General features: G+C 42.6%; 2 long non-coding RNA genes across 2 annotated transcripts in view; both read left to right on the top strand.

Annotated features, from left to right (window-relative positions):
• Positions 1–15: 15 nt before the first annotated feature.
• Positions 16–10,189, top strand: LOC104910511. Its single transcript, XR_004159442.1, has 3 exons — positions 16–360; positions 8,135–8,304; positions 9,082–10,189. It is a non-coding gene; the product is annotated as an uncharacterized LOC104910511 (long non-coding RNA).
• A 261-nt stretch (positions 10,190–10,450) lies between these two features.
• The window catches only part of LOC109367136, a 9,082-nt gene continuing 5,909 nt past the window's right edge, over positions 10,451–13,623 (top strand). Inside the window, exon 1 of the long non-coding RNA XR_004159441.1 lies at positions 10,451–11,423. This is a non-coding gene — a long non-coding RNA (uncharacterized LOC109367136). The remainder of the gene's footprint in view (positions 11,424–13,623) is intronic.

Genomic DNA, 13,623 nt, shown 5'->3' with positions numbered 1-13,623 from the left:
TATTTTGAACTCGGGTTAATGGGGGAACGAGCCGGGAAAGCGCCAGGTGGGTCGGTGCTGCTTGGAACGTAACCTTGTTCTGTTTTCGGGCTGCCGGCGTTGTGCTTCGTGGCACAGAGCAAAGGCCAGGGAAACATTTAGGTCGGTTACTCCGCGATTTGCTCTCAGCCGATCGCGGCCCAGCGGCTGCGGGCCTGCAGTAGCTCCCGCCCTCAACCAGGGGGCGCCGCTTTTCCAGCCCGCGGCATGGTGATTTCAGGTTGCATCATAGCGGTGCGAAATACTCCAACCTGAGGTATCGCCTGTTTTCTGTCTGTAATTTGTACCCACGGCGCTTCATTCTGCCTGAAGAAAGTGCAGGTGAGAAATCGAGCCTCTTGACGTATTTCCCATAGGAGTGCATAGACGGAAAAAAGATGCTGAGATTAGAAACGAAGATGCAAGTTAAAAACCAATTGCCTTAAGGAAGTTTCTTTGTAATTTTGGTCTGATAACTCACAAAGATTTTTTGTCACTAAATAGGATGCATGCAGACTGTAGGAATGATTTTCTAGGTTTAACAATTACAGAATGGCCAGGGTTGGAAGGGACCTCAAGGATCATGAATCTCCACCCCCTGCCACATGCATATTCCCATATTTCCCTGACAGTTGCTAACTTTGCTATTAGTGACCCTACAAGCTGGGCCACCTATAGCCCTGTTCCTTTTATAAGCCATGTTAGCCTCTTTGCTTTCCTCAGATAAATGCTTATGGACGTGATGGCCAAATGGCTTTTCTCTGTCCAGGTGAAATTCTAGTTTTGTAAGTTCTTGTGAAACTGGCACAAGGCTTTCAACAAAAAGAAAAAGCTGTTAAAATTACAGCTTTCTTAACATCTGCTGCTATGTGGAGAACACAATGTTATGCTGAATGACAGATTTTTAAAATTGAAGTGAAATGTAAGAGAATTTTGAGGGGCTGAGCAAAACACTGCAGACTAAAAGTGCCAAGGTATATCCTTTGATAGGGACGGTGTTAACCACTGTCCACCTGAGATTTGATTTACGTGTTATTTTATTGAGACTTTTACAAAGAAGGGACTACTTGGAGCTAGATTAGAATTAAACCTTGACAGATGGAGGTCCTTTCCAGCCTTTTATGTGTTGTCTTTATTTAAGCAATTTTCTTTTTTGTACCCAACAGCGTCATAGAAAAATCATAGCTACAAGCTGGTGCTCAAGATTTTCCTTGATTACCTTCACCTGAGGTGTACTGCAGGATGTTATTTGTAGGCTGGTATCAAGAGACAGATGTGCAATCTCTTTCCTCCTTGCCATTAGTCCTCTTTCTATTCCTGCTAATTATCATGGCAGTTCTGCAGTCAGGAAGAGAAAGTTGTTTTGCCCTCAAATTAATTCTTCCTCCTCCTCCTCCTGTTCCTCATCCTTCTCTTCTAATTTTCTTCCTCCTTGTCAGACCTTGTTTGGGGCATGCTGACCATCTACGTGTCCTGTGTGTACCCAATAACTAGCAAGACGTGTAAGATCAGCATCGTCATCCTGCTGTACTTCAGGCAATACCACGGCCTACTGCTGTGGCAGGGATCAGTTTTGAGGCATGCTGAAGCCATTTGATGCTGCAAGGTTGGGGCCAGCACTGCTCTGAGGCAGGAGATGGTTCTGGGCAGTTTGTGGGGATGATTTCCAGGTCTTGGGTGGCTGTCTGTACTCACTGTTTTCCTCAACTACCCACAGCCATCTTCTATGGCCGATCCTTGCTACAAAATGCTGTGCTGCAGCCATCATCCTCAATGAGATTGGAATCGTGGAGCTGTAGCGATTGGAAAAGTTCCTCTAGATATCGTCCCATCCCACTCCTTGCTAAAGCAGCTTTTAGTATCAGGTGTTTGTATCATTGCAGCTGAATTTCTCAATGAATTTCACAATGGTAGCATTTCTTGATTTCGGTAGAGCTTCCCAAGCTTGAAGGCAGGCATGCTATCCCAAGAGTGGAGCAGCATCCACTGTCTCACAAAAAAACCTTCTGGTTTCCTTCTTTAGGGTTAGTTTGCTAGGATTTATCTCTAGTTTCTAGCTAGGTAACTCAAACTGGTGCTTCTCAGTGAAACCCTGTGTCAAATCTTGGTAGGTTAGTTAGTTCCTGTGAGCCTTCATCCCAAACTGAGACTGAACTCTTAACACAAATGACAAAAGAATGTCCTATTCTGTATTTACTTTCTTGACAAAATAAGCGAAACCACATTTGGATTCTGCCTTTGCCTTAGATGTTTGCATATAATGTATTGTGTTTTTATTCAAGAGTTAATAATTGGTTTCACTGTAAATTAGTTAATGATCCCATTCAGCTGTGATAAAGCATAACAGCTAGTTAATTCAGGATAGAAAATGGAGTTAATTTACTTAGATGTGACACTGCTTTCCTAATGACTTGACTTCATCAGTTTCAGTTAGTTATTAGGTTATTTTACTCATTACCTCAAGAAGACGTCTGCAGGTAATTAAGGTGCCACAACTCATGATACACAGAACATCTTTTTCTAGAGGGGTGCCTTAACTGTATATTACTAAGATTTGAGAATTTTATAAAACACCCCCACATATTCAGTGAAATGTCTGTTTTCTTTCATTTACAGAATCACAAAGCATCCTGGGTTGGAAGGGACATGCAACTCCTAGCTTTGCATGAGACCACCCAAAATTCAAACGCTGTGTCTGAGAGCACTGTCTGAACACTTCTTGAACTCTGTCAGCCTGGGGCTGTGACCCTGGGGAGCCTGTTCCAGTGCCTGACCGCTCTCTGGGGAAGAAACTTTTTACGGTCAAGCTGACCCTCCCCTGATGCAGCTCTATGCTATTCTCTCCTGTCGCTGCCACCAGAGAGCAGTGCTCAGTGCTGTCCTTCCGCTTCCTTTCCTCAGCCCTCCTCTGCTCTGGGCTGAACAAACAGTGGCTTCTTGTAAGTCTTCCCCCCTGGGCCCCTCAGCACCTTCTAGTGTAGAATCATTAAGGTTGGAAGAGACAGCTAAGATCACCTAGTCCAACCAGCAACCTGTCACTGCCACACCACTAAACCATGTAACTCCACTCAACACCTTCCCTTTTCTTGAACACCTCCGGGGATGCTGACTCCACTGACTCCCTGGGCAGCCTGTTGCAATAACTCACTTGTTTCTGAGAACAAGCTTTTCCTGATATCCAACCTGAACCTCCTCTGACATAACTTAAGGCTGTTCCCTCTCATCCTATCACTAGCTATCTGGGAAAAGAAGCTGACCCTCACCTCACTACAGCTTCCTATCAGGTAGTTGTAGAGAGTGAGTTGTAGCCCTTCCTTGGACACTTTCTAAGAAGTTTATTTTTTTTTTAATACAACAATGCCCAAACCTGCACACAGTGCTCAAAGCAAGGCTGTACCGCTGCAGAACGGTATGATCCCTTCCCTTGCTGAGCTGGTAGGGCCAGGCCCAATGTACCACAGGGTACGGCTGGCTCCCTGGGCTGCTGGGGCACGTGACTGACTTGAATTTAACTTGCCACTGATTGAAGCCCCCAAATTCCTTTCCACAGGGCTGCTCTCCAGCCTCTCATCCTCCAGTCTGTACGGATAGCTGGGGTTGGTCCAACCAAGGTGCAGAATCCAGCACTTGCTCTCATCAAACTTCGTGTGGTTGGTGACTGTACAGCCTACTAAAATGTTGAGATCTCTCTGCAAAGCCTTTCTATCCGTGAGGAGTCAACTGCTCTTCCTAACTTAGTGTCATTCAGTAAACATACTTAATTCACATCCCAGTCCTGTACCCAGATCATTTATAGAAATACTGAAGAGAATGGGCTGTGAAATTAAGCTCTGTGGAATCTGACTAGTGATTCTCTGCCAGCCTCTTGCAATCTCATTTATTCCAATGCTTTAAGCTTCTTTTGTGTGAGGCTGAATAACTGTTTAGTGTTCTGTTTGTTTGTTTTAAGATGTACGATTAGCAGGGGCTATGTTCTGGTATGGGATTTAGTTTTCAGATCCACTTGCCTGACAAGGATTTTCCTCACACAGGCACACTTCAGACTAGGCCACAGGTGAAGACATCTAGTTTTTGTAATGCAGACATTCTCTTAAGTGGCTGGATATTGCTGAGCAGCAATAAACTCATAGGAACAGTTCAGAAACAGAAGATACAGCAGTTATTGAATCAGAATGTATTAGACAGTTGAAGTTAATGGACACATCTCCCTAATGTACCAATGTAACAAGGTGTCAGTGGTTTATGGGCTGATTCAGCCCAGTTCCATGACTAGCAGGATAGAGGGAACCACAGATCTGCACCCCAGAAAAAGGAAACAGGGAAAAGGATAGAGTGATGGGCCCAAAACCAAAACAGGTCTGAGCAGAAACAAAGTATTTTACTAAATAAGATATTGGAATGCAAGATAACACACTATAATACAATATGCTACAATATAATTAGAATTGAAGCTAGTAAATATAATGAAAGTATCCAAAAGCTGAAGGCCTTACTCTAATGCTGTGATGAGACAGCATCTGCAACAGAGATAAGCCTGACTATCAGAAGAAAAGGGCTGTCAGGTGACCAACCAAGGCCTTTTATCTGCCCTCCTCAGCAGAAATGATAACAGAAGAGCAAACAGTCCTCTGGGAAATGCAGTAGTTCTTCTCTTCCACAACAAGTACCTGGTAAAGAAGTTGATAACCTTGAGAAGACCTCAGATAGACAGCAACCTCCAGCAAGATAGCTGTGCCTCTGCTGCCAAGCCTTTAAAGAGGTCTGCACTGGATGCACCTGAGCTCCCCTGGGTTGGCCCTGTCTTCCCACCAGGTGCTCCATTACTGGTTCAAGCCATGAGTTAGAATTTCTGCTACACCCAGAAAGAAAAAGCAGGCACACAGATGAAAACATCTGCCAAAATAACCTCCTATAAAATTTCTTTACAAAAAGTAACCATTTATTTAGGACCTGTGGGGCCAAATGCTGCTTAATGAGACAACCCAAACGCTATAAATCAATGAGTTAGTCCACAGCGTTCTTTTCTCTACAAGGTTGTGCTCACAAAGAAGTGTCTGTTTAACCTGTGACATGGGTGCACAAACACAACAAACACAGGAGAGTGGATGGAAGAATGCAGACGAGAAGAGGATTTTGTGAGAATCTAGGGAAAATCTAGGTAAGATAATTAATACTGGAAGAGTTTTAAGAAGGGCTAGTTTTCATTTCAAATTAGAAGCAGCAAAACTGATTCATAATATTGTGAGATTGAAATGCAAATGGAAAGACATGCAATGGAAACAAGCAATCCTATCTTGTTACGCATGCTTTATTCAAGGAGGGAAAGAAATTGAGCTCAAGTCTATGCTTTGCTGCTCGCAGCATTTGCTGACTGGCAAATACATATTAACTGAGTGAAAACGTTTAGGGATTCAACATTCATTGGCAAGGACAAAGCTCATCATCTGCGTTCTTTGCAGCTGCTGATACTCAGCCTACACACCCCTACTCTGATGTCAGTGGTCTAAACGAGGACCATACCCTAACTGACAGTTTAATCCCAGGAAATCTCTGTTGAATTATTAGCTGAGGCTCCAACATCCACAACTGCGTACTGCTCCTCAAGCAAAATGAAGATTTCCTAGTTTCCAGTTCAGATGGGGAGGATTCTGCAACAGTTAAGCCCTGCTCAAAAGTCCAAACATAATTTCAGTACAGGATTTTTTACACATATTCATCACCGGTATAAACCCTCATTCAAAGGAACAGAATTGCCTGGTCCTTCGGATGATTAGAACTGGGTTGTGTCCATAATAATCATTAACTGATGTAAAATGCCACCTTAGCACTAAAGGAAAGTATTCAAAAAATACAAGAAAATATTGCAAGAGTATTTCATCTTCCCCTCCTTTGGCTGGAAAGCTGGTCTTTTCAGCCTTCAGTCTCTTGCGGATATAATCATTTATATATAAATGGAAAACTTGTCCATGACTCATCTGCCTGTATTACCAAGTGCATTTTTTAGTCCAGTAGCCAGATGTCCATTATGTGGGCTGCTAAGAGATTTACACTGATTGAGCATGCAGTCTATGCAGCTCTTGCAAATTTTATACGCTGGCTGTACAGAGAATGAATGCGTGCTGATTATGCTCCAAATAGCAATGAACCCAATTACCTAAGCCACTAACTCCCAGTAAGGAAGCCAGAAATACAGCTGTTGCTTTACTACCTTAAAGAAACATTTGCTGTTTTGATCTCAGACTACTGTACATTGAAATAAATGACGGATTTATATTAGAGAAGAACTGGCCTATGGGTTGAAATAGCTTCTTTTAATAATTGTTAATTTCTTGAGCTCCAGAGCTCATATTCCAGAGCAAGGCCTCACCCCAGGTGCAGGAAAGCAGACAAGAATCCAGCTACTTCATGAATGTGAGTGACTTATGAGATGGAGCCATAGGGATCTAAAATCTGAGGAAAAATAGATAAATTTCTGATTTGAAATCTAAGGCCATTTCTGAATCATTTTGCAGTAAAAAACAGTCCTGCCATGCATAGCCAGAATGAATTTGGTGTAAGGAACAGGTGAGAATGACTGGAGAGGAATTACTTGATAAAAAGATTTTGCTTGAAAGCAATGTGTGGAGGTCATCTAGCCCAAACACCTTTTCCACACAGTGCTAACTTCACATTTTGAGATCCTGGGCCTTGTCTCTCTGAGTTCCAGTGCACAAGGTCTGCTCTGAAAGTAATGCCTCCCTTTTTAGTGCAGTGGGTCTGTACACGTAAAAGAACAAAAAGACATTACCACCACAGGAAACAGCTTATTCTTCAATTCACTGAGCATGTACCATACAAAATACTTCCTGGCACGAGTGGCAGATAAAGTCCCATGCTGCACTGTAGAAGTAAGTAGAATCATAGAACCATTAAGGTTGGACAAGATCTCTAAGATCATCTAGCCCCACCATCCATCTACTATCAATGTTGTCCACTAAATCATATTCCTTAGTATCACATCTACATGTTTCTTGAACACCTCCAGGGACAGTGACTCAACCGCCTGCCTGCGTATCCCCTGGCACAACTCGAGGACATTCCCTCTAGGTCTATTGCTAGTTACCCACCTAGTTTCCTCAGCTGCTCCCCATAAGTCCTGTACTCCAGACTCCTCATCAGCTTCATTGCCCTTTTCTGAACACACTCCAGGGCCTCTATGTCTTTATTGTAGTAAAGAGCTGAAAGCTGAACACAACTGAACACGACTCAAGATGCAGCCTTGACAGAGCTGAGTACAGGAGGGCAGTCATCTTCCTGCTTCTGCTGGCACCACTAATTCTGATAGAAGCCAGGATGCCATTGGCCGTTTGGCCACCTGGGCACACTGCTGGCTCATGTTCAGCTGGGCATCAGTCAATACCCCCAGGTCCATTTCCTCTACACAGTCTTCCAGCCACTCTGCCCCAAGCCTGTAACGTTACCAGGGATTGTTGTGGCTGAAGTGCAGGACCTGGCACTTGGTCTCATTAAACCTCATCCCACTGCCTTCAGCCCAGTGATCCAGCCTGTCCAGATCCCTCTGTATGGCCTTCCTACCCCCAGGCAGATCGAACTTCCTGCCAGCTTGGTGTCATCTGCAAACTTACTGAAGGTGCACTCAATCTCCTCATCCAGGTCATCAATAAAGATACTGAAAAGGACAGGCCCCAGTGCTGACACCCAGGGAACACTACTCATGTCTGGTCACCAGCTGTATTTAACTCCATTCACCATCACTTTCTGGGCACAACTCTCCAACCAGTTCTTTACCCATCAAGGATTGTACCTGTTCAGGCCATGGGCTGCCAACATCTCCAGGAGAATACAGTGGGAGGCAGTGTTGAAGACTTTGCTGATGTCTTGGTAGACCACATCAGCAGCCTTTCTCTCATCCTCCAGGATGGTCACATAGGAGAAGAGTTTGGTCAAGCAGGACTTGCATTTCATGAACACACGCTGGCTGGCCCTGATTCTCCACTTGTCTCATATATGCCTTGTGATCTCACTCAAGATGATCTGTTCCATAACCTTTCCGGGCACCTGGGTTAGGCTGACAGGCCCGTAGTTCCCTGGGTCTTCCTTACAACTTTTCTTGTAGATGGGAGTCACATCGGCAAGCCTCCAGTCCTCTGAGATCTCTCCAGTTGACCAGGAACACTGATCAGTTGTGGAAAGCAGTATGGCAATCACCTCTGCCAGCTCCCTCAGCACCCTCACGTGGATCCCATCTGGCCCCATGGACCTGTGACAGTCTACATGGAGTAGAAGGTATCCAACTCACTCAGCCTGAATTGTGGGGGGTTATCCTGCTCTCCATCTCAGGCTTCCAGATCAGGGGGTAGAGTACCCCAAGGATAACTAGTCTGACTATTGAAGACAGATGTAAAGAAGGCATTGAGCATCTCAGCCTTATCCTCAGTGGTCACATTCCCTGCTACATCCAGTAAAGGATGGAGATTCTCCTTAGCCCTGCTCTTACTGTTAATGTATTTGTTAAATATATATATATATTGTTACCTTTTACTAGAGTGGCCACGTTGAGTTCAAGCTTTTACCTTCCTAATTTTCTCTCTGCATACCTTAGGAACTTCTTTGTACTCTGCCTGAGTTTCCTGCCCCTTATTCCAGTGTTTTTCTCTCAGAATCTCAGCAAAATTTCCCTATTCATCCATGCTTAGAAAAGATAAAAAAGATCAATGTGATTGAAATCAGACTCCTCTATTCCTGTTCACTGAGCACATTATAAAGACCAATGGTTGAATGACTTCCTAGTCCAGTCAATAATGAAATTGCTGCCCATGGTTTTTTAACTGTTATTCTGGGCTCTGAGGTATACCCACAAGTTCATTTGTCACTAAAAACCACAAAGGGTGAGGCACCCCTCAAACATGACACCAGAAAAGACTCGAGATTGTTCTACACTTAGCGACACAACTGATTCAATAAAGACATAACACCTATTTAAAGAAAAAACAAACAAAAAAAACCCTTTTGCATGTGAAAATTATCTATCTTCAAAAAAATCTCAAAGTATTTTTTTTACAGGTGTTCATGGATAAGATATTTTGGAATCTAAGATGGCTGCCTGCATCTACTCATTAGGTTTGGGAATGGGAAATGAAACAAACATAGCAACACGTACTGTATTTCAGCTTCAACTGAACAGAATAAGGTAAAGCAGAAAGAAATTAATTACAAATCTCTCTACAGATGTGATTTGTGGATTCAGTCTGTATTCCTTTTTCTCTGGAAAGGCAGGTAAGGTACTTCAGAGAATCATTTCTAGAGTATCCACCTAGTCTCTCTTCTGCTGTGAGTCTTTCAGACTGCTCTGTACAGTGGCTAGAAGGGAGGCTACGAACAGATGGCTGTTTGCACTGATAACTGTGTCTGCTCCTAGTCAGATCAATTGGTTAAATCCCAGTTAAAGATCGCAGCTTGGTAAAATGATACAGACAGTGTTTCAGTCACTCTTCACAGTCCTGTAAAGTGATTAAAATGCATTCCTAGAAATAAAAACTGAGTTTCAGTACATGGTAAGGGTTGTGCAGAACACATTGCTGGAGCATAACAGTACTTGTCCCTCAAGAGTACAGTTTTAAAGGGTATAAAAGGACCAAGGAAGAGCCACTGATGTCATCTATCTGGACTTTGGTAAGGCTTTTAAATGGTCCCCCAGAACATCCTTCTCTCCCAATTACAAAGATACGGATTTGATGGCTGGACTGTTCAACGAATGAGGAAAATGAATCAATGTCTAGAAGCAGACCAGTGATGAATGGTGTCCTTCAAGGGTCAATGGGACCAATGCTCTTTAATATTTTCATCAATGACATCAACAGTGGGATCAAGCGTGTCCTCAGCAAGTTTGCAGATGACAGTACACTGTCTGATGTGGTCAACACCTTTGAGGGACAGGATGTGATCCAAAGAGATCTAGACAAGCTGAAGCAGTGGGCTCTGTAGAGCCTCGACAAATCCAACTGCAGAATTGCACCTGGGTCCCCCATGTTCAGGAATTCCTACTGACAGTACGAGATGGGGGATGAAAGGATTGAGCATAGCTCTGCCAAAAAGGGCTTGGGGGTACTGGTGGATGGAAAGCAGGACAAGAGCCAGCAATGTGCCCTCACAGCCCAGAAAGACAACTGTATCTTGGGCTGCATCAAAAGCAGCGTGGCCAGCAGGGTGAGGGAGGTGGTCCTGCCCCTCTATTCTGCACTGGTGAAGCCTCACCTGGAGTACTGCATCCAGATGTGGAGTCCTCAGCACAGGAGGGACATGGATCTGTTGGAGTGTGTCCAGAGAAGGCCCTCAAAAAGGCATTTCAAGGGATGGAACACCTCTTCTGTGAGGACAGGCTGAAAGCTGGGGCTGTTCAGCCTGGAGAAGAGAAGGCTTTGGGGAGAGCAGATGTTGGCATTTCAGTATCTAAAGGGAGACTATAAGAAAGCAGAAGACAGATTATTTTCTTTAGCAGGGTCTATTGTGATAGGAAAAAGGGGAATTGTTTCAAACAATGGAGGAATTCAGTGACACACTTTTGCTTCATACACACTGCCATATCAGGTGCCATTTTGTCAGACTACCCCTCTGCTGTCACTTGTCTCATGGCAATGAAGTATAATGGAATACTGGGGGGAAAGTTTAGCCTCTACTGTCATATCCCTAAAATCTGCCTCTGATGTCATGGCCAACGTCTGGAGCAGCCCTTGTATATCACGATTATCTAGTTATATCACAATACCTTTGAAATACTACTAGCTGAGCTCAGTGCTGTGTTGGACACTGTATATACACATACATGTTAGTATATATATTTACATATATATTAATGAAGTTTTAGCTACTTTTTCTCTGTAAGAACATGCTACCAAGGACTGTCTTGTCATTGTGAATGTTTGACTTGTAGCAGCAATTGCAAGCTCTTGTTATTGCACAAGCCATGGATATAGGAAACACCATTGCCATTTTATATGCAGGGAGCTGAAAATGCCAAATGGAGTGAAGAGAAGAATAAAACTCTTTTTTACACCTTACATTACATTTTACAGATGTTTCATGATCTCTCATGATCCATAAACTTTGATGCTGTTAAATAATGCTTTCCTGCGAACGATTTCAGTACAGGTTTCCTGCTGTTAAGCTCTGAAAGTGAGTTTTCGTTTCACATTGTAGCAGCAATGCTAAGTCACAGCTTGAAGCAGTGATTGAGCACCTGGTGGGAAGGCAGGGCCAACCCAGGGGAGCTCAGGTGCAAGCAGTGCAGCTGAGTGATGGGGAGGGGTAGAGCCAGGATCTTTCTCTTCCCAGATCTCATTGAAGGGCTGGCAGTGGAGGTGAAGCTTCTTGCTAGAGATCTCTGATTTACTGGAGGCCTTCTAATGGTAAGTAGTTCTTCTTTTGTTTCTGTGTTTACAGCTGCTGTATTTGGGCTTGTTCTCATTTGTTACGGTCTCAGCTTGTGTTACTCAGCTATGACTGCTGTACTGTTTATCCCATTATGCATATGAATGTGAATATCTACCTACACAGGTCAGTGTGTGAATAGTGAAGCCATAAGGAAAAATAAATAACGTTTATCATGTACCTTCAGTTGACTTGCTTCCAATTTGCTTGTTAATCAATTTCAGGAGACACCTCTGAGCCTTTTGAAAGCTACACATTAATGTAAAGATTTCTTATGGATGTGAGGTGTAGTGTAACATTTACATTCAAACAGCTGGCAGAGACCAAGAAAAAAATGGTAGTGAAGCGTGTTGTATCTTGATTTTCCATAGAGATATTTCCAGGCATTGAGAACGTGCCTGTGCACTTATGCAGTAAAAAAAGAAAAGTAATAAGCAGTGTGAACTTTTCTGGGATCAGAAGAAGATACAACTTTAAACATTTAGCACTGGAGCCCAAACCCAGAGCAACAACAAAACCCGAGGAATTCAGTAGGAGCTGGTCACGGCGGTTGCCTTGAGCAGTGCCTTATGAATGGCTTAATTACATTGCCCTCTGCCGGAGCTACAGGAGATCGCAGATGGATGCTTAACACGGAGACACAACTGGCAGGAGAACCACGAGATAGATACCGATACGTTGTTTTACACTGCTTAGCAGAATCACACAGTCTTTCTGAATTTGGAATCCAAAGAGGGGCTTGGGTTTTCTTCTGACTTACTGAAGGGACGTTCATTTCTTCAGAGAATAATCTGTGTATGCCTGAGAGCCATATGAAGTTAAAGGTGCCAAGAAAATGGATTTCGTATCCTTGAACTTACAGGAAAATTTAAAAAGAATTATTTCTGACTCACATAGGCAGATTAGCTCAGAGTTGAGGAGAGAAATGTTGTGTGAAATTGTGGAGAAGGAAGGTCTCTTTGGGTCCTGTGACATAGTTTATTAGTTCTTATTATTAGCTTTGTGTTCAAAAAGAATACACAGTTTTCCCCACTGAAATGTTTTTATCATTACTTCATTATTATTACTTAATAGTTTTTATTATTTTATTACTACTTGATGTCATCTAGCATTTGACTTAGCCCATTTTCTACATCAAAGGCTGGTTATTCCTGTTGTCACAGCTTTGGCTTTTGGACTGAAACATGAAAGTCAGAAATGTACCAAGATGAGAATGATGTATTCCAGTTGGGCTTTCATTATTTTTAATGCTGAAATTTATAGTTCAATAAACTTGTACAGCGATAAACTGAAAGGTAACTTCTGAATAAAACTGCATTTTAACTACTGCAGATTTTCCTGCATCTCTGCTGGACACCACGTTGTGTGTAAAAGATAATTGTTTGCTTCAGAGTGTTGATATATGTGCATGACTTGAAATCTGTTTACTTACTTGTGTTGACTTACGGGATGAGATTGGATGACCTGACTTATAAGTGGATAAAGCTGCTTGTCAAATAACGTAAGAGACTCTTTGCAGAATCATGCTAAATTCTGAGTGGCTTTCTGCGTAATGTTCAACATCCCTTATTCTTTTTTCCTTTTTCTGAATCCTCAGTTTCATATGGTTTCATTGATTTATTTTTCTCCTTCCTCCCTATCGAGTAAATAAACAGCAAACTGTTAAAAGATGTTCTTACTGAGCTTTCTGCTTTCTTACATGAGTTAAGATTTGATTTTTGTCAAGCAGCATAAGAATTCAAAAATAAGCATTTCTTTCCATGTTTTTTGCTGTGTGATATTCCTTTCTGTTATTTCAGGTGAATCAGCACATGTCATTTTTATGGTGCTGAAAGCACCATTTATAACTCAGAAATGGGCTCTGAATTTGTGCAGTGGGCAGAAATTGTGGCCTAAAAAGGCATCAAAGCCCTTTCAAAATGTTAAAATGTTCCACCAAGAGACTTTTTTTTTGCATTGTGCTGTAGCATGTAAAATCAGTATAATGGAAAGACTTTGTTAGGCATCCTAATCTCTAATAACAGCTTCACAAGGCACAACTTGAACCTTTTTTCCCCGTTGAGGCTGTTTATTTTATATTAATTTATATTACACATTTTATATATTGTTTTCAATATATGAAGTTTATTTTTTCCATCAGATGATCACAAATGATGACTGGTTTTTGTTTTGGTGTTT

Source organism: Meleagris gallopavo, chromosome 4 (genome assembly GCF_000146605.3).
Source record: "Meleagris gallopavo isolate NT-WF06-2002-E0010 breed Aviagen turkey brand Nicholas breeding stock chromosome 4, Turkey_5.1, whole genome shotgun sequence".
In the NCBI taxonomy this organism is placed as follows: domain Eukaryota; kingdom Metazoa; phylum Chordata; class Aves; order Galliformes; family Phasianidae; genus Meleagris; species Meleagris gallopavo.
This window is presented reverse-complemented; position numbering and strand designations above follow the sequence as displayed.